The sequence below is a fragment of the Nomascus leucogenys genome, chromosome 21, assembly GCF_006542625.1.
Source record: "Nomascus leucogenys isolate Asia chromosome 21, Asia_NLE_v1, whole genome shotgun sequence".
Taxonomy (NCBI): domain Eukaryota; kingdom Metazoa; phylum Chordata; class Mammalia; order Primates; family Hylobatidae; genus Nomascus; species Nomascus leucogenys.
In genome coordinates this window covers 16,683,916-16,709,243 of record NC_044401.1, presented here as the reverse complement: position 1 = coordinate 16,709,243, position 25,328 = coordinate 16,683,916, and positions in this window count along the sequence as shown.

The window sequence follows — 25,328 nt, the reverse complement described above, 5'->3', positions numbered from 1 at the left end:
TTCCCATTTGCCAAGGCCAGTCTAGCTTTGGCTCCTTCTGAATATCCAAACCCATCAGAACAAACACCAATGCTGAGCCGCCAACATAGCACTATCCATTGATAAGATCAAATGGCCAGTTGGTGGCAAGTGGACTGTATTGCATCACTTTTATTTTGGTCAGTGGCCCAGTAGTTTGTTATCAAAGAGACAGATACTCAGTGTGTGTGTGTGTGTGTGTGTGTGTGTGTGTGTGTGTGTGTGCCACCAAGCTCCAGGTATGCAAGATTTACAGAATTCCTGATCTACAGGCATGGAATGTTATACAACACAGCATCTGACTATGGGATCCACTTGTTAGCAAAAAAGTTATGGCAATAGGCCCAAAACAATGGAATCTGCTGGTTATATCACCTGCTATATCATCCAATGGGTAACACCGTCAGGAATGCTGGAACAGCCTTCTAAAGGTGCAGCTGAACCAGCTCAAAGGAAGCCTTCTGAAAGGAGGGAGTGCTGCCTGTCAGCGTGACGTTTATTATATGGGAGACTTCTGTATGGTGCTGTGTCCCACTTCCCAAAAAACCCCACATACAAATATATCCAGGAAACAAGATATGGAATCAGGAATGTCTCCATTTACCATAGCTCCCAGTGATTCACTGTGGGATTCATCTTTTCACAACTCTGGTTTCTACAGAATTGTAGGTTCTGATTCCTAAACGGGACAAACTTCTACCAAGAGACACAGCCAGAGTCTCAGTGAACCACAAGTTAAGGCACATTGTACTCAAGGGCAAGCATGAGAAAACAGAAATCACCATACTGTCAGGATAATGTACCCCAATCAGTGGTGGGTAGGGACTCTTTTACAAAATAGAAACAAAGAGAAATATTTGTGCAACCTAGGTGATCCTCATGGGAGCACCCTAGTACTCCCTTGGTCCATTGTAATTGTAAATGGACATGTGCCACAACCCCAAACTGAGAACCGTGTGCCTATCAAAGGTTCTGTCTCTTCAGGTATGAAGGTGTGGGTCATAAACCACAAAGACCAGCAGACATGATAGCTGAAGGTGTGAGGAATTCAGAATGGATAGTAAAAAGAAAGATGAGGGGATCAGCTGCAGAAAAAAAAAAAAGAAAAGAAAAGAAAAAAGAGTTGTAGTTCATTCCATTAAATTCCATAAGGGTTTCCCCTTAGAAAGAAAGGGGAGCAATGGAGAGAGGCTCCCACATCTGTCGGGGGGAATTGAGAAAGAATAGAAGGAGGCTCCATGAGATCATCAGATTGTGATGCATGCAATTTGATACAACATAAATGAGAAAGTGAGAGGAAGTTGGATGGAAATGTCCTGATTGTCAGACAGTCTCAGGGAGGTTCAGCAAAATTTTGGAGAGCCCTTGAGCCAAAGTTGTCTACGGGAGGAGTTCGGCATCTCCCAGCCGTGAGCCTGCCTCAGTCTTCCTACTATATCAAATCACTGGCTGAGAATAGCCCTTTGGAAGCATTGCTTCAGGAAGCCACAGGTTCCAAAGCAGAGCAGCTGGTGCTGTCATTGATTTGCTTCCTGTAGTTGGAAGTCTGCAAGCACATTTTCATGGCCATCACAGTCATTCATTTATTTCAATTGTAATGGTCATGTGAAGCATAAAATCCACCTAACTAGTATAAGAAATTTTGGGTAAAACATATACAAACTATCAACTCAGTAGTATTCCCAGAGATTTCTTAATATTGTCTCTATGTCATCTTCTAGATTTCTTCAAATACCTATTCTGTCTCATCATCGCCCATAAAGTACTCCTGCTTTCAATAGTTCTTAGTTAGACTGCAGAAGCAAACTTCTAAGATCTTACCTTTTTCTAGAACATTTGGCAAACAGCTCTTGATCTAATTATTCTAATAAATCAATATGATCGTTCACTACTCTGCCAAAAAATCTTAAATGTTTCCCATCTGTGATGGTTAATATTAAGTGTCAACTTGATTGGATTGAAGAATGCAAAGCGTTATTTCTGGGTGTATCTGGGTGTTTCTGGAGATTGCCCTAGGGGATTGACATTTGAGTCAGTGGACGGGGAAAGACATGCATGCCCTCGGTGTGATGGGCACCATTCAATCAGCTGCCAATGTGGCTAGAAAAGCAGGCAGAAGAAGGTGGAAGGAGCTCACTTGCTGAGTCTTCAGGCCTTCAGTTTTCTCCTGTGCTGGATGCTTTCTACCCTCAAACATCAGACTTAGTTTTTTTTGAATTTTGGACTTTTGGACATACACCAGTGGTTTGCCAGGGGCTCTCAGGCCTTCAGCTACAGACTAAAGGCTGGACTGTTGGCTTCCCTACTTTTGAGGTTTTGGGACTCAGACTGAGTTACTACTAGCTTCCTTGTTCCTCAGCTTGCAGATGGCTTATTATGGGACTTCACCCTGTGATTGTGTGAGTCAATTCTCATTAATAAACTATCTTTCGTATACACATATATCCTCTTACTTCTGTCCCTCTAGAGGACTCTGGCTAATACACCATTCTTATCCTAGTATATAATGTCTACTATTCCAGCTTCACTCCTTACACTCTCCCATATGGAAGCAATGATGATATTACCAATATTTCCTAGATGGTTTTCATTTTATCCTCCAAGTTTTAAGTGTATACCATTCCTACTTTCTCCTTCAAAAAAGAGGAGAAGGAATGACTCATATTTTTTTATTTTTCCCTCATGTTAACTATCACTTCTTCTGGGAGGTTTCTCAAGTAAAGTTGATTGTTACATCGATTTGTCCCATGGACTATATAGGTAACTGTATCCTATTACTTAGAATATTATACTGACATTATTTGTTTGTAGGTCCATCTTGTCTTTGGAGGCAATAGTACAAATTGAGACCTGGATTTGAATTTTAGCCTTTCATATTGCCATGTAAGTTCTATGAAAGTTTATTTCATCATTTGTCAAATGGGAGAACAGTAGTCTTCATGTATGGCCGTTCATGATTAAATGATGTGATGCCTAAGGGGACTAACAAATGATGGATATTATCAGTAGCTAGCAATCACTGAGTGCTTGCTCAACAACAGACACTTTCCTAAGTATCTTCTAAATTTTTAAAACAATCCTAAACACTTTATTATCCTAATCTTAAAAATGAGGACCTGAAGCAGAGAGAGGCTAAATAATTTGCTATCATATTTATTAAAGTGTATTTGTCAGGATTCAAACCCAAAGGCAGTATGACTAAAGAAGGGCATATGCTCATCCAGTAAACTCTTAAATGTTGGCTGCTCAATACTGGTATATTAATATCAGTTTAATTATGTAGGTTTAATTAGTATAGGTTTACTAATATAGGTTTATTCATTTTTCAGCCCATCTTTTCACCAGATATATATATATATGTGTGTGTGTGTGTGTGTGTGTGTGTATGTGTGTTTATATTTATTTAAAATAAGGACCAAGATTTATTTATTCTGTTTCACCTCTATACCCCTAGCAGTTAGCAGATGACTAGAAGAGAGAAACTACCAAATACATGGGGTTTAAATGAATGCTCCTGTGGGAAGGCATTGTTTAATGAAAGCAGTCTTAGTTACAACATTAGAAGGCCAGTGTTGTGGGGCCTAAGGCCAAAACACAATTGCAAAGGCCCAATTTGTGTCAGGGCATGTTTTAGGCAGAATTTTTAGAGAAGTGTGATTAATAGGCGGAGAGCAGGGTCAGCCAGTGTCATAGGGCATGGCTGATTCAGAAGTTTATCAGCAACAAGGTACATGATTGGCTGAGATATAGTCAGAAATATGGGTCACGATCACATCAACTGAACAGATATGTTGATGCTTAGTAAATGAATAAAGTCATGGTCAGAGTTGTTGACTGGGACAATGATGGATCAGGGATCAAGATAGCAACAGAAACAGTTCCTGAAAGTTCTCATGCTTGAAATGACATGTTCTCTAAAGATTGATGTTCCTTTATTTGTTACTCATCACATTTTCTCATATATTTTCTACTTGGTGAAGAGGAAGAAAGGGAAAGTGTAAATTGAGGGATAGGTCACTTCTGATGTTTAAGCTGGGTTCCCAAAAAGCAGAGCCAGAAACAGAGATCGTTTTCAAAGTGATTTTTTTTTCTGAAAATACTACCAAAAGAATTGGAAAGAGGGAATTAAAATAGGTCAAGAGCTAAGTAGGTAAGAAGCTAAATAAGAAGAATGTGGCTACTGTATAACCTCATGGAATTTGCTTTAGAGGACAAAGGACACCACAGTGTTAGTCCTAACTTGAAGCAAGTCTGTCATCTACATCAGGCAGTATTGAACTGAAGGTGGCCTTAGCATGAAGATTGGAGGAGTGTAACTTCTTGTGCTAAGTGGTTTTTATCAGCAGAGAACAATGCTCTAGGGGAAGAGTGGCAGCTTTGAGCAATACAGACCACTTTCAGGGGCTAGGGGCTGAATGAGCTGGCCTGGCAAAGGGAAAACCTGGCGGTGGAGTGGTGATGGTGGCAAAGGCTGTTACAGCATTGTCTATCATGTTTCACATTAGAAGAGACACAGTCACTCATTATTTTCTTTACGCTCCCAAGCCTCCGTCCAAACATACCAATAGCTGTTCGTTACATTATTATATTCTATCTCCTTACCTTCTTCCCTCTCTTTTGTCTTAATAGCCAACTTTACAAACTTTGGTCACGCCCTAATACTTTCTATTGCGTTTCAGTGCAATAGAAACACTGCTGACAGACTATTAGTCTAAAATGCAAGGAATATTATGATTCCAGTGACTTCAAGTATTTCTCATAAATTTCAGGATAATACATTTTGCAATACAAGTATACTAGCAATACCCAACTACCTGTGACTCTCCAACCAACACTCTTTACTTTCTGCATTTGGGTTTGGCCTGGAGTTCTCTCTGCCCAGCTCTGCTTCTGGCTAGCTCTTTTCCAAATGTCATGTTTTATATGAGAATTTATCTAATTAGTGTAACCTTCTTTGACAGCTTCAGGCAAATTTAGGAGCTTATTCTTCTATGGCCCCTTTATATTTTCAGGGTACCTTATAGCACTTAGCATAGATTGTTACAATTTTTCTGGTATGCCTTCTTTCTCATTAGACAGTAAGCATCTTAATGACACTAACTGAATCTTCTTGTCTTTAAATCAACAATGTCATACAGTCCCTGTCACATAGTAAACTCTCATACAACAGGTGTTTAAAGAGTGAACCAATAAATGAGAGGACATTTGATTTAGAGCCTTCTTCTTGTCACTTATTACTCTGATTATTTGAGTCGACCTTTTTTTATTGTTGTTAACCTACCATTTTCCCAAACCCACACTTCTCTATTCATCGAATGGATTTTGTTTAGCACAGAAAGAGCATGCAGTGGCAAACAATTGAGGAGGGGGTTTACACACCACCAATGGATACTTAAAGAAAGATGCTCTAGGCCAGGCGCAGTGGCTCACGCTTGTAATCCCAGCACTTTGGGAGGCCGAGGTGGGCAGATCACGAGGTCAGGAAATCGAGACCATCCTGACTAACACTGTGAAACCCCGTCTCTACTAAAAATGTAAAAAATTAGCCGGGCGTGGTGGTGGGCGCCTGTAGTCCCAGCTACCGGGAGGCTGAGGCAGGAGAATAGCGTGAACCCGGGAGGCGGGGGTTGCAGTGAGCTGAGATCGCGCCACTGCACTACAGCCTGGGCGACAGAGTGAGACTCCGTCTCAAAAAAAAAAAAAAAAAAAAAGATGCTCTGAAAATGGTTATGATGTCTCTCAAGTTCTACTAAATACAATTTTTTCTTTTTAGAAATTTTTTGCACACCAACATGGCACATGTATACATATGTAACGAACCTGCACGTTGTGCACATGTACCCTCAAACTTAAAGTAAAAAAAAAAATTTTTTTTGTTACATAGGTCTCTCTTAGGGAGACAGGCAGTCAGATGAGGAAATGCTTCTGAGTTATCCCAGTTCGCTGTGAAGTGGGTAACATTCTTAGGCCACTAGGGGGCTACAGGTATTCATTCACTCTGGGAATTTATTTTCTGAGTCATTGCTTCACATACTAAAAAGATGAGAGAGAATTGCCAAAATATGTAAGAGGAGAAGTTTAATAAATTGCATTTCATCCATTCTGGACATCCTTAGAAATAACACTTTTTCGCTTGAAATTAGAAGCCAGCAACGTTTTGTCTTAAATCAGTCGTTGGACAGTGAGAACAAAAGTTTTGGGATAATCGAGACCCGGATTTCTGATCCATCTCTGTCACTTACTAGCTGACTTACCTTTGAAAACGGCCTACTTCTTTTTGAGCCTCAGTGTACTCATTTGTAAATCCAAACCATTTTGAGACTAAATGACAAAACAGTTTAAAGTGTCAAATGAGTATAATACATAACATGTACTCAATAAATGTAAGCAATTTTGATTATTATTGTTCCATACCAAAGAGTTTACAATATGGCCCAGAAACAAAAACAGTACAAATGGCCTAATATTATATTAGTAAGTGTACTGTATACTCTCAATGTGGCTTGCTTTCTTCCCCTTCTGGTAACTTTTCCAGGTGGTTAAATAAGGACTTGTGTCCATTAAACAAAAATAGCAAGGAAAGAAGAAAGTGCATCCTATTTCACAGCCAATTACATGGAGACAGAAGTCACAGAGATGAGGTAGACAGTGGCAGGCATTAGAGAGAACAGGTTGAAACCTGAAGCCTGCTACAAGTAAAGAAACATACCATTGAAAGTTTTGCAGTTCTTGTAAATATACAGTGTATTGGGAGGTCTCACTCTTCCCTCCCTCTTATGATAGGTCTTGGAAAAGTTTTGTGGAGATGCAATCCCAGAATGATTCATATCTTAACCACTTCCATTACTCATACAATCCATTCAGTTAAGGTACAGTCATTGAACAATTATTTTTGTGATATATAATGTTCCAAAAAGGGGTCAAGATCTTTTCAAAAATTCTTTATTCATTCAATAAATTGGCATATTCCGTAATCAGGTACAATATTAGGGGATAGAAGGATATAGTAGCCAAAAAGACAAGTGTAGTCTCCACACATATGCAAATTATGGCAAGTTAAGTAGAGACACGCAATAAACAGAAAGTCACACAAATGACCAATTATTTGTACTTGTAGGGTTATAAGAGCCAAGTGGAAGGGCATAAAAATTAATTATGAAAGTGGGAAGGTGCCACAGGCACACTTAACCAATTTCACAATTTGCCAATGGCTAACTTTTGCCAACTGTAATACAAGGCTTTGATTTTACAGTTGACGAAATTTCCCAACATGCTCCTGTGATCAGCTCAGGGAAGAGACACTGCCCTAAGAATGCCTGTTATTGACAAATCCTTGGACTTCTTTCCAGAATTAGCAGAGTTCGGATGAAAGTGAGAAAATAAATTTGTGGGGACTTGCTCCTCGAGACAGGAGAGACATTTTCAGTTGGAGGAATTTGTTCTGGGATGCCAGGGGAGAGTTCAACCCTTTCAGGCTGGTATAGCCATAGCCAGTTCACCTTCATGCTTGAGGCTTCAAAAGCCCAACCATACTTAGTTGAATGATAATGGGGGTTGTATGAGTTTTTCTTGCATTGCTACAAAGAACTACTTAAGATTGGGTAACTTATATATAAAAACATGTTTAATTGGCTCATAGTTCTGCAGGCTGCACAGGGACCATGGCTGGAGAGGCTTCAGGAAACTTTCAAACATGGTGGAAGGCAAAAGGGGAAGCATGCACTTATTCTCACGGCAGGAGGGGAAGTATGCACTTATTCTCACAGCAGGAGGAGGAGGAAGAGAGAGAGTGAAGGGAAAGGTGCCACACACTTTACAACAACCAGAGCTCATGAGAACTCACTCACTATCACAAGAGAAGCAAGAAGGAAGTCTGCCTCTGTGATTCAGTCCCCTCTCACTAGGCTTCTCCACCAACACTGGGGATTAAAATTTGACGTGAGATTTGGGTGGGGATACAGAGCCAAACCATATCATTCTACCTCTAGCCCCTCCCATACCTCATGTTCTTTTCACATTTAAAACACAATAATGCCTTCCCAACAGTCCCCTAAAGTCTTAACTCATTCCAGAATTAACTCAAAAGTCCAAGTCCAAAGTCTCATCTGAGTCAAGGCACGTCTCTTCCACTTTTATTTTATAGAAAATAAAAAACAAGTTATTTAGTTCCAAGGTACAATAAAGATACAGGAATTGGGTAAATTTTTTCTACCAAAAGGGATAAATTGGGCAAAACAAAGTGACTACAGGCCCCATGCAAGTTTGAAACCCAGCAGAGCAGGCCACATGCAAGTCTGAAACCCAGCAATGCCAGCCTGCAAGGTGAAACAGTCCAGGGCCTTAAGAGTTCACCTGTTGCATCAGTGTGGCCTGGATGTGAGACATGGAGTCAAAGTAGATTATTTTGGAGCTAATCTTAAAACTCCAAATCTTAAATCTCCAAAATAATCTCCTGGGCAGCTTCACTATTGTGGTTCTGCAGGGTACAGGCACTGCAGCTGCTTTCACAGGCTGGCATTGTCTGTGGCTTTTCCATGCGAGTAGTGCAAGCTGTCAGTGGACCTACCATTCTGGGATTGCAGGATGGTGTCTCTCTTCTTCCAGCCCCACTAAGTAGTCCCCCAGTGGGAACTCTGTCTGGGGGCTCCAAATGCACATTTCCTTTCCACACTGCCCTACTAGAAGCTGTCCATGAGCACACTGCCCCTTTAGCAGACTTAAGCCTGGACATCTAGGCACACTGCCCCTTCAGCAGACTTCTGCCTGGACTTCTAGGCACTTCCATACAGCCTCTGAAACCTAGATGGAGGCTCCTAAGCCTCAACTCTTGCCCACTGCACACCTGAAGGCTTAACACCACATGGAGATCTTGGTGTTTTCTCCTTGCAGCCTCTGTAGCAGTGGCCTGAGATGTGTCTGGGGCACTTTTAACCATGGCTGGAGCTGGAACAGCTGGGACACAGGGCACCATGTCCCAAGGCTGCACAGAGCAGCGGGGCCCTGGGCCAAGCCCATGAAAGCATTTCTTCCTCCTGGGCCTCCTGGCCTGTGATGGGAGGGGCTGCTGTAAAGGTCTCTGAAATGCCTTGGATGCATTTTCCCCATTGTCTTGGCTATTAACATTCAGCTCCCCTTTACTTATGCAAACCATAAGTTTCAACCAAAACTTGAATTCCTCCCCAGAAAATTGGTTTTGGTTCTGCATAAACTTCAAAATTGGTTTTGCAGGCTTTACAGGTAGGATGGATGACTCAGGAAACATTCTGTCATGTCAGAAGGCCAAAAGGGGACCAGGCATATCTTTACATAGCAGGAGCAGGAGGGAGAGAGAGAGTGAAAGGGAAGGTGCAACACACATTACAACAATCAGATCTGGTGAGAACTCACTATCTTAAGAACGGCAAAGGGGAGGTCTGCCACCATGATTGAACCACCTTCCACTAGGCCCCTCCTCCAACACTGGGCATTAAAATTTGACATGAGATTTATGTGGGGACTCAGTGCCACACCATATTAGAGGTGTATCTTAAAAAGTTTGTGGTTTATAAAGAGATCCTGTGAGGAGGCCATAGAGTAGAGTGACAGGGGGTAGAGTCTCTAATGGGAAACTGCCTGAGTTTACTCTTGACTCTGCCATTTACAGATGATAGAATCATGGGCATGTCGCTTAACCTTTCTATGGCTCATCTCATGAGCATCATTTCATGTGCACATTTGGAGTAGACCTCAGAAGGTTGTTGTGGGAGTTAAACGAGACAAAACATGTAACACACAAAAATATCCTCTGTACATGGGAAATGCCTGCTAAACATTAGCTATGTTTTTATGTGTAGGTGTATTACATATATAAAACTAATGAATTTATTTTACATTATAAAAACACTGGACTCAGTAGGAATTTCAAGAAATAGGCTGTGTTCTTTTCTTTGCAAAAATAATGATAATGATTATGACAAATAACATTTATTTGAAATATATAAAATATCAGCCTCAAAATTTCAGTATAAAATTATAAATGCTACATAAACATTTGAAAAAAATTTAATAGTAAACTATTTTAAAAGGATATTTTGTTAAGGGAAAAAAGTTTCCAGTGAATGGTATTGTTTTTTGATAACCATTGAATTGTCTAGACTTCAGAGATGCCTACTTCCCTCATGGTTGTCACCAAAGCCTTTCTTACTAGCTCAGATATAATACTATAGAAGTTCCCCCATATCTGCGGTTTCATTTTCCATGATTTCATGATCTGAAAATATTATAGTATTTTGAGAGTGAGAGAGAGACCACATTCACATAACTTCTATTACAATATATTGTTATAATTGTTCTATTTTATTATTATTGTGTTAATCTCTTACACTGCTTAATTTATAAATGAAATTTTATAATAGTATTTATATGTAAGAAAGAAATATGGTATATGCAGGGTTTGGTATATCTGTGGTTTTAGGCATTTACTGGAGGTACTGCAGGGTATCACTTTGGATAAGTAAGGGATGCTATATTCCAATATTATATCTACTTTGATGGAAGAGCAGGTAATTGAGTCAGCTCTCTAAATTGTCTCAATATTCTTTGTATACTGCAAGTTGAAAATTTAAGAATCGATTAAGCACTTCAGTAAGCATTGCTGCTTTCTTCTCCCCAAAATAAATTTATAAAAGTTTCATACTTTTAAAAGATCATGGACTAGGTTGGGTGTGGTGGCCCACGCCTGTAATCCCAGCACTTTGGGAGGCAGAGGAGAGCAGATCACCTGAGGTCAGGAGCTTGAGACCAGCCTGGCCAACATGGTGAAACCCCATCTCTACTGAAAACACAAAAAATTTAGCCAGGCATGGTGGCGAGTGCCTGTAATCCCAGTTACTCAGGAAGCTGAGGTGGGAGAATTGCTTGAACCCGGGAGGCAGAGGTTGCTGTGAGTCAAGATCATGCCATTGCACTCCAGGCCTGGGTGACAAAAGCGAAACTCCATCTCAAAAAATTAAACTAAAATAACAGGGACTAAAACTTATATACGGACTGCCTTCCATATCCCAGCTCTGTTTTATAATCTCTTACCACTTTATAAATTATTTTTGTTTATAAAAATGTTAAAGATTTATTATTTCCATTTATGTTCACATAACCCTGTGAGATGAACAGGCCAGATCTTAATATCCTCATTTTACAGATCAGGAATCTAACATTAGACTCCTTTTCCAAAGTTAATGAAACCAATGAGTCACTTCATCCCAAGTAGAATTCAGATCTCTACACACAAACGCCCTTTTCCTTGCATCATATGCCATCTCTTTTTATTTCACACCACTCTCGATTTTATCTTTTGGTATTAGGCTGTATATTTGACCCTGCCAGTAATACTCAGAGATACTATAAACATTAGATATTTAAGAACGAAAATATCTTATTAACCATATAACTCTGATCATGATGTTATTCAGTGTCAATCAGTAATATCTTAGTTTAAACCCCGAAGTATAAAAGGAATTTTTAAAAATACTTCTAATTATTCAGTGTTGTTCAATATAGCATATTTTCACAAAGTGCTTTCTCTTATATATTTTAAGCACCTGTAGATTTATTTCTAAAAAAATGAACTAAAATACTGGTTCTCTGATTTTTATTAGAGGATATGGACTTTGATCATTCATAGAAAACTGACATGTTTTCTATCTTACTCATGCTAAGACACAAGAGTCTCTTCATTTCATATTTAAAAATTGCAGGTTGAAATTAAGGAGAAAAATAGCTTTGTTTTTCCCTGTGTTTATTCAATGGGTTCAACTCATGGGCAGCAGGTAGGTAATATTTCAGCTGTCAGTCTAGCCTCTGGCCTCACTGTGTTGTACAGACTATTTCTAAAGGGGCCCTGCATTTATACATTGAATCCAAATACTGATGTACATCTTTTGGAGGCATCATTCTCTACTTTTGAACTTATGTGGATGGGATTGAAGTAGGTTAAGGCAAGAGAAAAGTGAATCCTTGTGCTTCATAAGATTTAGGGCATTAAATAGAATAAGCATGGGAGTCCAGAGATTCAAGAGTTATAGGAAGAAACAAGAATACATTTAAATACAAAAATCTCCCTTCCCCAAACCTACTTGTTGCTCTTTTCTTTAAATTAACGTCTTGGTATTTTGCCCAAACCCTAAAGCACAGTACTTTCCTCTGTCCGTTTTCTTTCGTCTTTTCTTATCTTCCCGATAATTTCAAAATCCTTGAAGTGCTGTTTCTCTGCATTTAGCCAAACAAGCTGCCCACTAGGAAGTGCATAAAGACCACCCAGAGCAAAGCAGATCCACCCAACATGAGCTGATGTTGATACTGCCAATCCCAATTTGCCTGGTTTCTGGGAAGCTTTGTATTAAAAAGTGCTGTCACATATTTTTAATTTCCCTAGTGAGTCAGCTCTCCCTCTATGCTGCCCTACCAAAGAACTAGATAATATCAGAATGTGAAAGAAGACATGCTGTTCCAGAACTCAAGTTTTTCTTTCTTCTTGATTCAAAAGTAAATTTGTGAACATGGGGTATTGTGTCATATGAGGAAATGAATTAGATTAACAAAGAATTAAGAACACAATATTATATTCACAGTTAGACCACTTTCATGTAGACTGAATTGTACATAATTATTCTAATGTGATTGAATTGGGGAGATTCAAGCACTGTGGCTAAATCTGTATAATCCTTTTTGTTCTTGTTGAAGCAGTTACTTTGTATATTTGAGCAATGTCTTTTTGTCACCATTACTTGAACCAAATTTATTCAAAGTCAATGGTATTTTCTACTCCTAGAAAGACACTGACATTTTAAGCCATTTTTTTTTAGGAAAAACTTAAAGTAAATCGGCAAAATAAACAAATTACAAGAAAAGCTAACCACAGACTTTTTCTATTGGAGAAAAATAGAATTAAAGTGAATCAATGTTTTAAATATATTTACACTAGTCAGATCAACTTCATGACTAATCCACTCAGCTAAATAGGAAGCAATTTGTAAGTCGGTTTACTGAAAAAGCAAAACATGATGGTGCCAGTCAGCTTCTCCCTGAACTTTATTACCTAACTTTTTTAGATCTGCCTTACCTAAGTCTATAGTTAGATAATGGCTTTAATTAAGCCATTGAGCTTTTAACTATAGCAAAAGCTGCTCTGATGCAGTTTCCAAGCCAACTTAATGATAAATCAGAATAAATATAAGCAATCTCACTCACTCACATTACCAGCAATCTCCCTTCTTCCCACACTGTCACTAACATGTGCATAACCAGAAGGGCTTAGAATCAGTTCATCACATTGGTAGTTCATCAAATTTGATATTGGGACTTCTGCATTATACTCAACAATACAATGTAATTCTGCTGGATCTCTTACAGAATTTCCAACACATTTTCAATTGTTATATATTCCTAGATTATTCAACTGGATTATCTTTCATGTTATTATTGTCTTTAGATCTTGTTTTAGAGTCTCACCTAGCTCCCAAATTCCCCTACAGCAAGGGTCCTTCTTTCGTTCTGCCTGTCATACCTTGCTTAACTAAAGTACTGTGCCTAATCTCCAATTCATGCCTATGGCCTTGATGGGGGACAAACCACCCAGAGGCTTCACCCCTTACACTCTCTACTCTGCCCAGTGAGGACGGCACAAGGGCAGAATGATGTACACTTTAGACTGGACTACTAAACTTTAGAAGTCTTAGCCAACTGGTCTAAATTGCCTGTTTCCCCCGCCCCCTCACTCTACTAGCCTAAGATTGTACACATTTTCAAAGATAGGCTCATACCCTACTATTATAGAAGTAGCTTTCTGAATTCGTGACATTTAAAATTTTAAGTTAAATGACAGTCGGAAAACTAGCATGTCTTCATGTGTTTTCTTTAATTCCATTAAAAATAAGAGGAAAGCTATGTGGTAAGTATCCTATTTGAAATAAATAATAAAAATAAAACAATGAGAAAGTTATAGTACACAGAGGGAATGATCATTTTTTCAAACATGATCGATGCAAACACAAATATTTAAAACTAAATAATTTAACATTAATGTTCTTCCATTCATTTAAAACAATTTCATTTTACTTTGTTCTAAAATTCTTGGGCATGACAAGAGAATAAGATCTGTAAATAATGAAGGGAACATAAGACATTCCATAAACAAAACATTAATGGTAGAATTAAATGTATCAAGAAGCTTCAAATAAGTAGGCCCATTTCAAAGATTTCAAAAGCAAATTGTAAAAACTATATTCCCTGGTGTAAAAGTTATTGCTTCTCAAAAACTGATTAATATCATAGGAGGCAGAGCAAGATGACAGAAGAGAGCTTCACTAAACATCTTCCATGCAAAGACACCAAGTTAACAACTATCTACACAGAAAAAAACACCTTATAAGAACCAAAAATCAGGTAGGCACTCACAGTACCTGGGTTTTTGTTTGTTTGTTTTGTTTTTTGTTGGTTTTTTTTTTTTTTTTTGAGACAGACTCTAGTGCTGTTGCCCAGGCTAGAGTGCAGTGGCATGATCTCAGCTCACTGCAACCTCCACCTCCTGGGTTCAAGCAATTCTTCTGCCTCAGCCTCGCAAGTAGCTGGGACTACAGCTGCACACCATCATGTCTGGCTAATTTTTGTATTTTTCGAAGAGACGGGGTTTCACCATATTGGCCAGGCTGGTCTCGAACTCCCGACCTCGTGATCTGCCCTCCTCAGCCTCCCAAAGTGCTAGGATTACAGGCATGAGCCACTGCGCCTGGCTAGTACCTGGTTTTAACTTCATTTTGCTGAAAGAGGCACTAAAGAGATAGAAAAAGCAGTCTTGAATCGCCAAAGCCGTCACCCCCCACTCCGTGCAGAAGCAGTGTGCTGAGATCATCTCTGGGCATTGGGTGAGGGAGAACAAGGCAACTGTAAGGCACTGAACTCAGTTCAGTCCTGTTAGAGCAGAAAGAAAAGCTGAACCAAACTCAGCTGATGCTCACCCACAGACGGAGCCTTTAATCAGCCTTAGCCAGAGGAGAATCACCTTCCCATGGTCTGAACTTGTGTGCCTACAACCTCGTTACTCAGGGCCAAAGTGCTCTCAGTCTCTCAGTAAATTTGAAAGACAGTCTAAGTCACAAGGACTTCAACTCTTAGGCAATTCTAGGGCTGAACTAAGCCCAGAGACAGTGGACTGGGAGGGCACACAACAAACTGAGACACTAGCTGGGGCAGCCAAGGGAGTGCTGGCACAACCCTTTACCTAATCTCAGGCTGCACAGCTTATGGTCCCAAAAGGGATCCCTTCTTCTGCTTGAGGAGAGGAGAGAGAAGAGTGGGGAAAACTTTGTCTTGCATCCTGAATACCAGCTCAGCCACAGCAAGATAGGGCACTGATCAGAGTGATAAGACCCCCGTTCCAGGCCCTAGCTCCAAGATAACATTTCTAGACACACCCTGGGCAAGAAGGAAACCCATAGGCTTGAAGAAAAGGACTTGGTTCTGCCAGCATTCATCACTTGCTTACTGAAAAGCCCTTGGACCCTGAATAACACCCAGGTATTACTGAAGGGCATTGGGTGACCCTCTGAGACTTACTGGCTTAATGTACCAACACAGCCACAAGGGGGTAGAGCACTAGGCAGACTCTTTGGGCTCACAATTCCGGGATATGACTCTTTGATGGCAATTTCTGGACTTACCATGGGCCGGAGGTGAGTCCCAGGCCAGGCAACATTCACCACAAGCTGACTTAATAGATCTTGGCCCTTAAGGGAACATGGTTGGTAGTCTGGCAGTACTCCTTGTGGCCAAGGGTGGCAGTGGCTGCTCGGTGAGTCTCCTCTGCTTTTGGAAAGGGGAGGGAAGAGTGGGAAGGACTGCATTTTGTGTTTTAAGTGCCAGATCAGCCATAGTACAATAAAATACAAGGTAGACTTCTAAAGTCTTTGAATCTAGCCTGAGAATCCCGAATGGCACTTCTGGACCCACTCAGGGCCTAAGGGACCCTGACACACTAAAGGAAGAACACAGGCTTGGCTGGCTTTGCCACCTACTGATTGTAGAGACCCAGGACCTTGAACAAACAGAAACAGTAGCCAGGGAGTAGTTACAGAAGGCCTTGGGCAAGTTCCAGCACTGTGCTAGCTACAGGTCTGACCCAGCACAGTAATAGTGGTGGTGGTCACAGGGGTGCTTGTGTCACTCCACCTTCCTCCCAGCTTTAGGTGGCTCAGAACAGAGAGAGAGAGAGAGAGAGAGAGACTCTGTATGTTTGGGAGAAAGTAAATAAAGAAAAAGAGAACAAGAATCTCTTCACTATAATCTATAGAAATTCCTCAGATCTTATCCAAGACAATCAAGACAGTACCTCTATGAGTCTACAAGAATCACAGTGCTACTGGGTTGAGGTGTTCCTTAAAGCAGAAACAGCTTAGATCATAGCACCCAAGTTCTTCCAAATATCTGGAAAGCCTTCCCAAGAAGGATGGTGAAAAATAAGCCCAGACAGCAGAGACTACAATAAGTATCTAACTCTTCAGTGCCCAGAAACCAAAGAACATCTACTTGCATCAGCACCACCCAGGAAAACATGACCTCACCAAATAAATTAAATAAGGCACCAGGGACCAATACTGGAGAAACAGAGATAGGAGACCTTTCAGGCAGAGAATTCAAAATAGCTGTGTTGAGAAAACTCAAAGAAATTCAAGATAACATGAAAAAATTCTGAATTCTATCAGATAAATTTAACAAAGAGATTGAAATAATTTAAAAGAATAAAGGAGAAATTCCAGAGCTGAGAAATGCGATTGGCAGACTGAAGAATGCATAATAGTCTTTTAATCACAGAATGGATCAAGAAGAAGACAGAATTAATGAGCTTAAAGATAGGCTTTATTTGAAAATACAAATCAAGAGGAGAAAAAAAATAATGAAGCATGCCTACAGGGTCTAGAAAATAGCATCAAAAGGGCAAATTTAAGAGTTACTGGCATGAAAGGGAAGGTAGAGAAAGAGATAGGGGTAGAAAGCATATTCACAGGAATAATAACAGGGAACTTCCCCAATTTAGTGAAATATATTAATATCCAATTACAAGAAGATTATAGAACACCAAACAGATTTAACAAAAAGACTACTTCAAAGCATTTAACAATTAAATTCCCAAAGGTTAGGAATAAAGAAAGGATCCTAAAAGCATCAAGAGTAATGAAACAAATAACATGCAACGGAGCTCCAGGACATCTGGAAGCAGACTTTTCAGTGGAAACCTTACAGGCTAAGAGAGAGGGGCATGAAATATTAAAAGTGCTGAAGGAAAACAACTTTTACCCTTGAATAATATATCTGGTGAAAATATTCATCAAACATGAAAGAGAAACACTTTCCCAAGCAAACAAAAGCTGATGGATTTTATCAATACCAGACCAGTCTGACAAGAAATGCTAAAAGGAGTGCTTCAATCAGAAAGAAAATAACATTAATGAACAATAAATAATCACCTGAAGGTACAAAACTTCCTGGTAATAGTAAGTACATAGAAAAACACAGAATATTTTGACACTATCACTATGGTTTGTAAACTATTCTTATCCTAAGTAGAAAGAATAATTGATGAACCAATCAAAAGTAATAACTACAACAACTTTTCAGGACATAATCAGTACACTAATACAAAAATTAAAACAACCAATATTAAAAGGTGGAGGGATGAAGTTAAGGTGAATTTTTATTAGTTTTCTGTCTGCTTGTTGGTTTGTTTATACAAATATTATTTAGTTGTTATCAGGTTAAATTAGTTGGTTATAAGATACTATTTGCAAGCTTCATAGTAACCTCAAACTAAAAAACATACAGTGGATACACAAAACATAAAAAGCAAGAATCTAAATAATATCACCAGAGAAAATTAACTTCACTAGAGGAAGACAGCAATGAAAGAAAGAAGAAAGAGAATATTACAAAACAATCACAAAAAAATAACAAAATGGCAGGAGTAAGTCTTTACCTATCCATAATAACATTGAAGGTAAATGGACTGAACACTCCTATCAAAAGACATAAACTGACTGACTGGATGCAGAAACAAGACCTGTTGATCTGTTGCTTACAAGAAAGACACTTCACCAAAAAACACACAAATAGACTGAAAATAAAGAGATATTTCATGCCAATGAAAACCAAAAAAAGAACAAGAGTCATTGCACCTATGTCAGACAAAATAGATTTCAAGACAAAAACTATTTGAAGAGACAAAGAAGCTTACTATATAATGATAAAGGTGTCAATTCAGCAAGATAATATAATAATTTTAAATATATATGCACCAAACACTGGAGCACCCAAATATATAAAGGAAATATTATTAGGGCTAAAGAGAGAGATAGACCCTAATACAATAATAACTGGAGACTTCAACACCCCTCTTTCAGCATTGGACAGATCTTCCAGACAGAAAATCAACAAAGAAACATCAGACTTAATCTGTGCTATAGGCCAATTGGATCTAATTGGTATTTACAAAACATTTCATTCAAGAACTGAAGAATATACATTCTTTTTCTCAGCACACAAATTATTCTCAAGAATAGACCACGTTAGGTCACAAAGCAAGTCTTAAAAAATTAAACAAAATGAAATACTATCAAGCATCTTCTGTGACCACAATGGAATAAAACTAGAAATTAATAACAGGATGAATTTTGGAAACTATACAAATACAAGAAAATTAAACAATATGCTCTTGAAGGACAAGTGGGTCAATATGGAAATTAAGAAGAAAATTGAAAAATTTAGTGAAACAAATGCTTATGGAAACACAACATACCAAAACCTATGGGTTATAGCAAAAGTAGTACTCAGAGGAAAATTTATTGCTATTAAGTGCCTAAATCAAAGAGAAGGACAAAACTTTAAATAACTAGTCTAATTATGTGTCTTAAGGAACTAGAAAAAGAAAAGTAATTTAAACTCAAAAGTAATAGAAGAAATAATAAAGATCAGAACAGAAATAAATGAAATTGAAATAAAAAAATACAAAAGATCAATGAAACAAAAATTTGGTTTTGTAAAAGTTAAACAAAATTGACAAACTTTTACCTAGACTAAGTAAAATAGACAGAAGATCCAAATAAATAAGTCAGAAATGATAAGAAGAAATTACAACTAATACTGCAGAAATTTAAATAATCATTAGTGGCTACTATGAGCAACTATATATCAATGAAATGGAAAATCTAGAAGAAATGGATATATACAACCTACCAAGATTGAGCCAGAAAGAACTCCAAAGTCTGAACAGACAAATAACAAGTAATGAGATTGACTCTGTAATTAAAAGTTTTTCAGTAAAGAAAAGCCCATCACGTAATGGCTTCACTGCCAGATTTTACAAAACATTTAAAGAATAACTAATACTAATCCTCTTCAAGCTATTCTGAATAATAGAGGAGGAAGGAATACTTCCAAACTCCTTCTAGAATGCCAGTATTACTCTGACACCAAGACCAGACAAAGACACATCAAAAAAAGAAAAGTACAGGCCAAAATCTCTGATGAATATTGAAGCAAAAATCCTCAACAAAATACTAGCAAACCAAATTCAACAGTACATTAGAAAGATCATTCATCATGTCAAAATGGGATTTATCCCTGGGATGCAAGGATGATTCAACATATGCAAGTCAATCAACTGACATCATATCAACAGAATGAAGGATAAAAACCATATGATCATTTCAATTGATGCTGAAAAAGCATTTAATAAAATTCGACATCCCTTCATGATAAAGACCTTTAAAAAACTAGGGATAGAAGGAACACAAACCTCAACATAATAAAATTCGTATATGAAAGATCCACAGCGGGTATTGTACTGAATGGGAAAAAAACTGAAAGTGTTTCCTCAAAGATCTGGAACACGATGATGCCCGCTGTCACCTCTGTTTCTCAGCATAGTACCAGAAATTATGGCTAGAGCAATCAGACAAGAGAAAGAAATAAAAGCCATCCAGATTGGAAAGGAAGAACTCAAATTTTTCTTGTTTGCTAATGATTTGATCCTGTATTTGAATAAAACCTGAAGAATCCACAAAAATTATTAAAACTGATATACAAGTTCAGTAAAGTTGCAGAATACAGTATCAACCTACAAAATTTAGTAGCATTTCTAAATAGCAGCAGTAAACAATGTGAAAAAGAAATGAAAAACCAATCCTGTCTAAAATAGCCACACATAAAATTAAATGCCTATGAATTAACTGAACCAATGAAGTGAAAGACCTCTATAATAAAAACTATAACACACTGATAAATTGAGAGGACACCAAATGTGGGAAAAATATTCCATGTTCATGGATTGGAATAGTTGATATTGTTAAAATGTCTGCACTACTCAAAGCAATCTACAGATTTAATGCAATCCCTCTCAAAATCTCCATGATATTCTTCACAGAAATAGAAGAAACAATCCTAAAATGTATGTGGAACCACAAAAGACCCATAATAGCCAAAGCTATCCTAAGCCAAAAGAACAAAACTGGAGTAATCACATTACTCGTCTTCAAATTATACTACAGAGCTATAGTAACGAAAACAGCGTGGTACTGGCATAAAAGCAGACACAAAGGCCAGTGGAGCATAATAAATAACCCAGAAACAAATCCACACACCTACAGTGAACTCAGTTTTGTCAAAGCTGCCAAGAACACACACTAGGGAAAAGAGTTTCTTCAATAAATATGCTGTGAAAACTGAATATCCATATGCAGAAGAGTGACTCTAGACTGCTATCTCTTGCTAAATACAAAGATCAAATCAAAATGGAATAAAGACTTAAATCTGACCTCAAACTGTGAAAATACTATAAGAAAACGTTGGAGAAAATCTTCAGGACTTGATCTGGGCCAAGATTTCTTGAGCAATACACTACAAGTAGAGGCAAACAAAGTAAACATGGACCAACAGGATCACATCAAGTTAAAAAGCTTCTACACAGCAAAGGATAGAAAACAACAATGTTGGCTGGGTATGGTGGCTCATGCCTGTCATCCCAACACTTTGGGAGGCCAAGGCAGGTGGATCACCTGAGGTTGGGAGTTTGAGACCAGCCTGACCAATATGGTGAAACCCCATTTCTACTAAAAATACAAAAATTGGCCAGGCAGTGGTGGCGTGCACCTGTAATCCCAGCTACTTGGGAGGCTGAGGCAAAAGAATTGCTTGAACCCAGGAGGCAGAGGTTGCAGTGATATGAGATTGTGCCACTGCACTCCAGCCTGGGTGACAGAGTGAGACCCTATCTCAAAAAAAAAAAAAAAAAAAAAGAACAGAAAAGAAAAGAAAAGAAAACAACAAAGTCAAGAGACAACCACAAAATGGGGGAAAATATTTGCAAACTACCCCCTCTGACATGGGATTAATAGCCAGAATACATAAGGAGCTGAAACGCCTGTATAGGAAAATATCTAATAATCTGATTTTAAAAAATGGGCAAATGATTTGAACAGATATTTCTCAAAAGAAGACATACAAATGGCAAACAAGCATATGAAAAAGTGCTCAACATCACTGATCACCAGAGAACTGCAAATAAAAACTGCAATAAAATATCATCTCACCTCAGTTAAAATAGCTTTTATCCAAAAGACAAGCAATAACAAATGCTGGCAAGGATATGGATAAAAAGAAACTCTCATACACTATTGGTAGGAATGTAAATTAGTACAACCATTATGGAGAAGAGTTTGGAAGTTCCTCCAAAAACTAAAAACTGAGCTACCATTTGGTCCAGCGATCCCATTGCTAGGTATATACCCAAAAAAAGGAAATCAGTATATCAAAGAGAAATATCTGCACTCCTACGTTTGTTGCAGCACTGTTTATGATAGCTAAGATTTGGAAGCAATCTAAGTGTCCATCAAAGATGAATGGGTAAAGAAAATGTGGTCCATATACACCACAGAGTAGTACTATTCAGCTTCAGCCATGAAAAAGAATGAGATCCAGTCATTTGCAACAACATGAATGGAACTAGAGATCGTTATGTTAAATGAAATAAGCCAGGCACAGAAAGACAAACATCACAAGGCCTCACCTATTTATGGGATCTAAAAATCAAAACAATTGTAGTCATAGGCATAGAGAGTAGATGGATGGGTATCAGAGGCTGGGAAGTGTAGTGGGGCCTGGGGGAGAGGTGCTAATGGTTAATGGGTACACAAAAATTAGTTAGAAAGAATAAACAAGACCTACTATTTGATACCACAACATGGGACTATAGTCAATAATAACTGCACATTTTAAAATAACTTAAAGTGTGTAATTGGATTGTTTACAACTCAATGGATAAATGCTTGAGGAGATGGATACCCCATTCTGCATGATGTACTTATTTCACATTGCGTGCCTTTATCAAAACATTTCTTGTACCCCATGAATATATATATTTAATATGTACCCATAAAAATTAAAAATTAAAAATGTTTAGTATCAAATGAAACAACTAAGTGAGGACTTCTATTTCCACATATTAAAACTTAATAAAAAGTTACTGTTTTTAAAAGAATATTATATTAATACAGGGCATAACCAAAGAAGGAGGTACAATTACAAAAAAAAAAAAGCTTCCAGAAATAGATCTGCACATATGTGTGATCTCAAAGAATGACAAAACTGTTATTTCAAGTCAGTGGGAGAAAGCTGGCTGAGTTAATACATGGTTCTGGAATTGGATTAAACCTATTATAATTCTCTCCCTGGGGCTGTGGAAATTGGCTGCTTCCTCTGAAGTACTTGGCCTTGTAAAAGAAGGTAGACATCTGAATCAAAATCATCTCCCAAATTGCCAGGAAAAAAAAGTGGGTAGTAGGGTAGATTTCAAGTTGGCAATCAACAGCATTTGATACAAGAAACTTTGTATTCAGACCGAACTAATTCCATTACTAAACTGTATGACCTCAAGTAAATTATATTTCTTGTAAAGCTAACCATTTCAGTGAGATTTTCAAAATTATTAATATAAATTTAATTATGTTGTTTTTAATACTTTAATGTTTTCTTTATACTAATTGTTCTTACAACTTACACATTTTCTCTGTGCTTCTTTAATTCTTCCAGTTTTTCAGACTTTCAAAGTTGTGTCTTGCTTATAGGGCTTTACAAAGAACCTGCTACTTGTTTAACGACCAAATCTAAAGTTCTAATACACAATTTATTAATTTTCTCTATTACTCATAATATTTTATTTTTATATATCATTTATATATTTTCCAGCATTATGAGATGAAGTCCAATAAATTTTGCCTGCTGTATTCACTATTATCACGCATGTACAGATGTTTAGTCATCTTTGAGTAGTTGTTTGAGGGTATGAGTTTGTTTTCTTTCTTTTTTTCTTCTTGTTCTCTTTCTTGAGCAACGGATTTCTTTAAATATTTAGGATCTGGGGAATATATATACACATATATAGTATATATATTTTATATAACACATAAACATATATAATGCCTATACATATGCGATATATGTATATACCTATATAATGCATATACATATGCATTTGACATTAGTGATATGAATAGCCTGTGCACCTGCCACTCTTTTCACATAAATATGTAGCATCCAATTACTGTACCACAATAGTAGGACTCATGAATTTAAAAATCTCCAGTACTCTGATCATTTAGAATGTCAGAACTGCTTCAAAGTGCTGTTTGTGGCTTTATATCTGAAAATGGGACTAAGCAGCTCTTCTTGAGCCTTTAAATCATAATAACATCAAATTCCCATCAGCAACCTTATGATCTCTGGTCCCACTGCAAGGATCTTGGAGTTCAGATTCTAAAGTTATTCCAAGGATGGGGGGAAACGTATCTTTTTAAAGGTTTTCTACTTTACTTACATGTAGTAATTCCTCATATCTATTGGATATTGGCCTGTCTGTATTTTCTTTCCAGAAACTGCTCACAGATATAGCATATTGATGAGTCCCAGATAATTGGTATTGCCATGGATTTATTTACTTGTTGTTCTGTTTGTTATTTTTGCTCTTAATATCTATGGTCAATTTGGTGGGATTTGGGGGAGAGGCAAGTTTAAGGCATTTGTTCTGTCATCTATTTTGCATTTAATACCTGTTGTTTTGTGAGAAAATAGTTCTCAAACTTCTATAATCACCTGAAAGACACAGATTGCTGGACTTTTCCCGTAGAGTTTCTTATTTGGTATGCGTGGGGTGAGGCCTGATAATCTATATTTCTATAAAATTCCCAGGTGATGCCAATGTTGCTGGTTGGGGATTCACATTTTGAGAATCACAGATTTAGACAACTCTTCAAGTAGACTGAGACATCTCTATAAGTAGACCTAAACAGATATATATTCTCAAATTAAACTGCTGGAATCAGAGCTGAAATCTTCAACAGATGCCTGGATTCAGAGTTATAAGACTGATTCATCTTACTGAAAACTGCATGCTGGCTACCTGTAGCTAAAACAAAAAATAGCAGAAAGTGGTGGTTTAGAAGGAAGGCAGGTTTACATTGCTTTGGGGATTATTTCATTTTCAAACATTAATTTTCAAATGAAGAAAACTAGAATCAATGAAATTAAGGTACTTTCACAAAGTTGACTTATGAAAATCCAAGTAACACATTTGGGACAGGAGATAAATTAACGGATCTGTTTTGTCTTTTCAAATGTAGGATTTTGCAATGAATTAAATAAGTGTTTGAACTTTCCATGTAGGAGGACTATCCTGAATTTTATCGGAAAATTTTGGGGAATTTGAAATTAAGGTTGTCTTCTAATACTCAAAAAGCCTGTCCTCTGTTTCTGCTTGTTTTTCCATTTGTGTCTCAGAGCATTTTTGTAAACATGCTAGTAGCAACACTAAGCTTACATGTGCCAATAAATATTCACTCCTCTTGTCTTTTTTTTTTGACCCTTTGGCTATTTTCTTCCTCTGTTTCAGAGAAGATCTCCTTATGATTCCTGTCTGGGTCACAGGATTTGTCCTTTTTCCCTGCTGTCACTTAATTGACAGTTTAAACTAGATTATATTTAAATATTACACATACTGCTTACCATTAAGTTATAATTACAGTGAAATTTAAGCTAGAATCAATATTAAGTATTCACCCAAACCATTGCATTTAGCTTGATTAATGATTGCAATTGATGGATGTGAATTAAGAATGGCAGGGCATTTAAAAGCATTACAAGGATCAGCTACACTTAATTTTCACAGCAATACCCTCTTAGAATGCTTCACTTGTAGCCATGGTCCTAGAGTTTAGGGCTCAATCCTAGGATCCAGA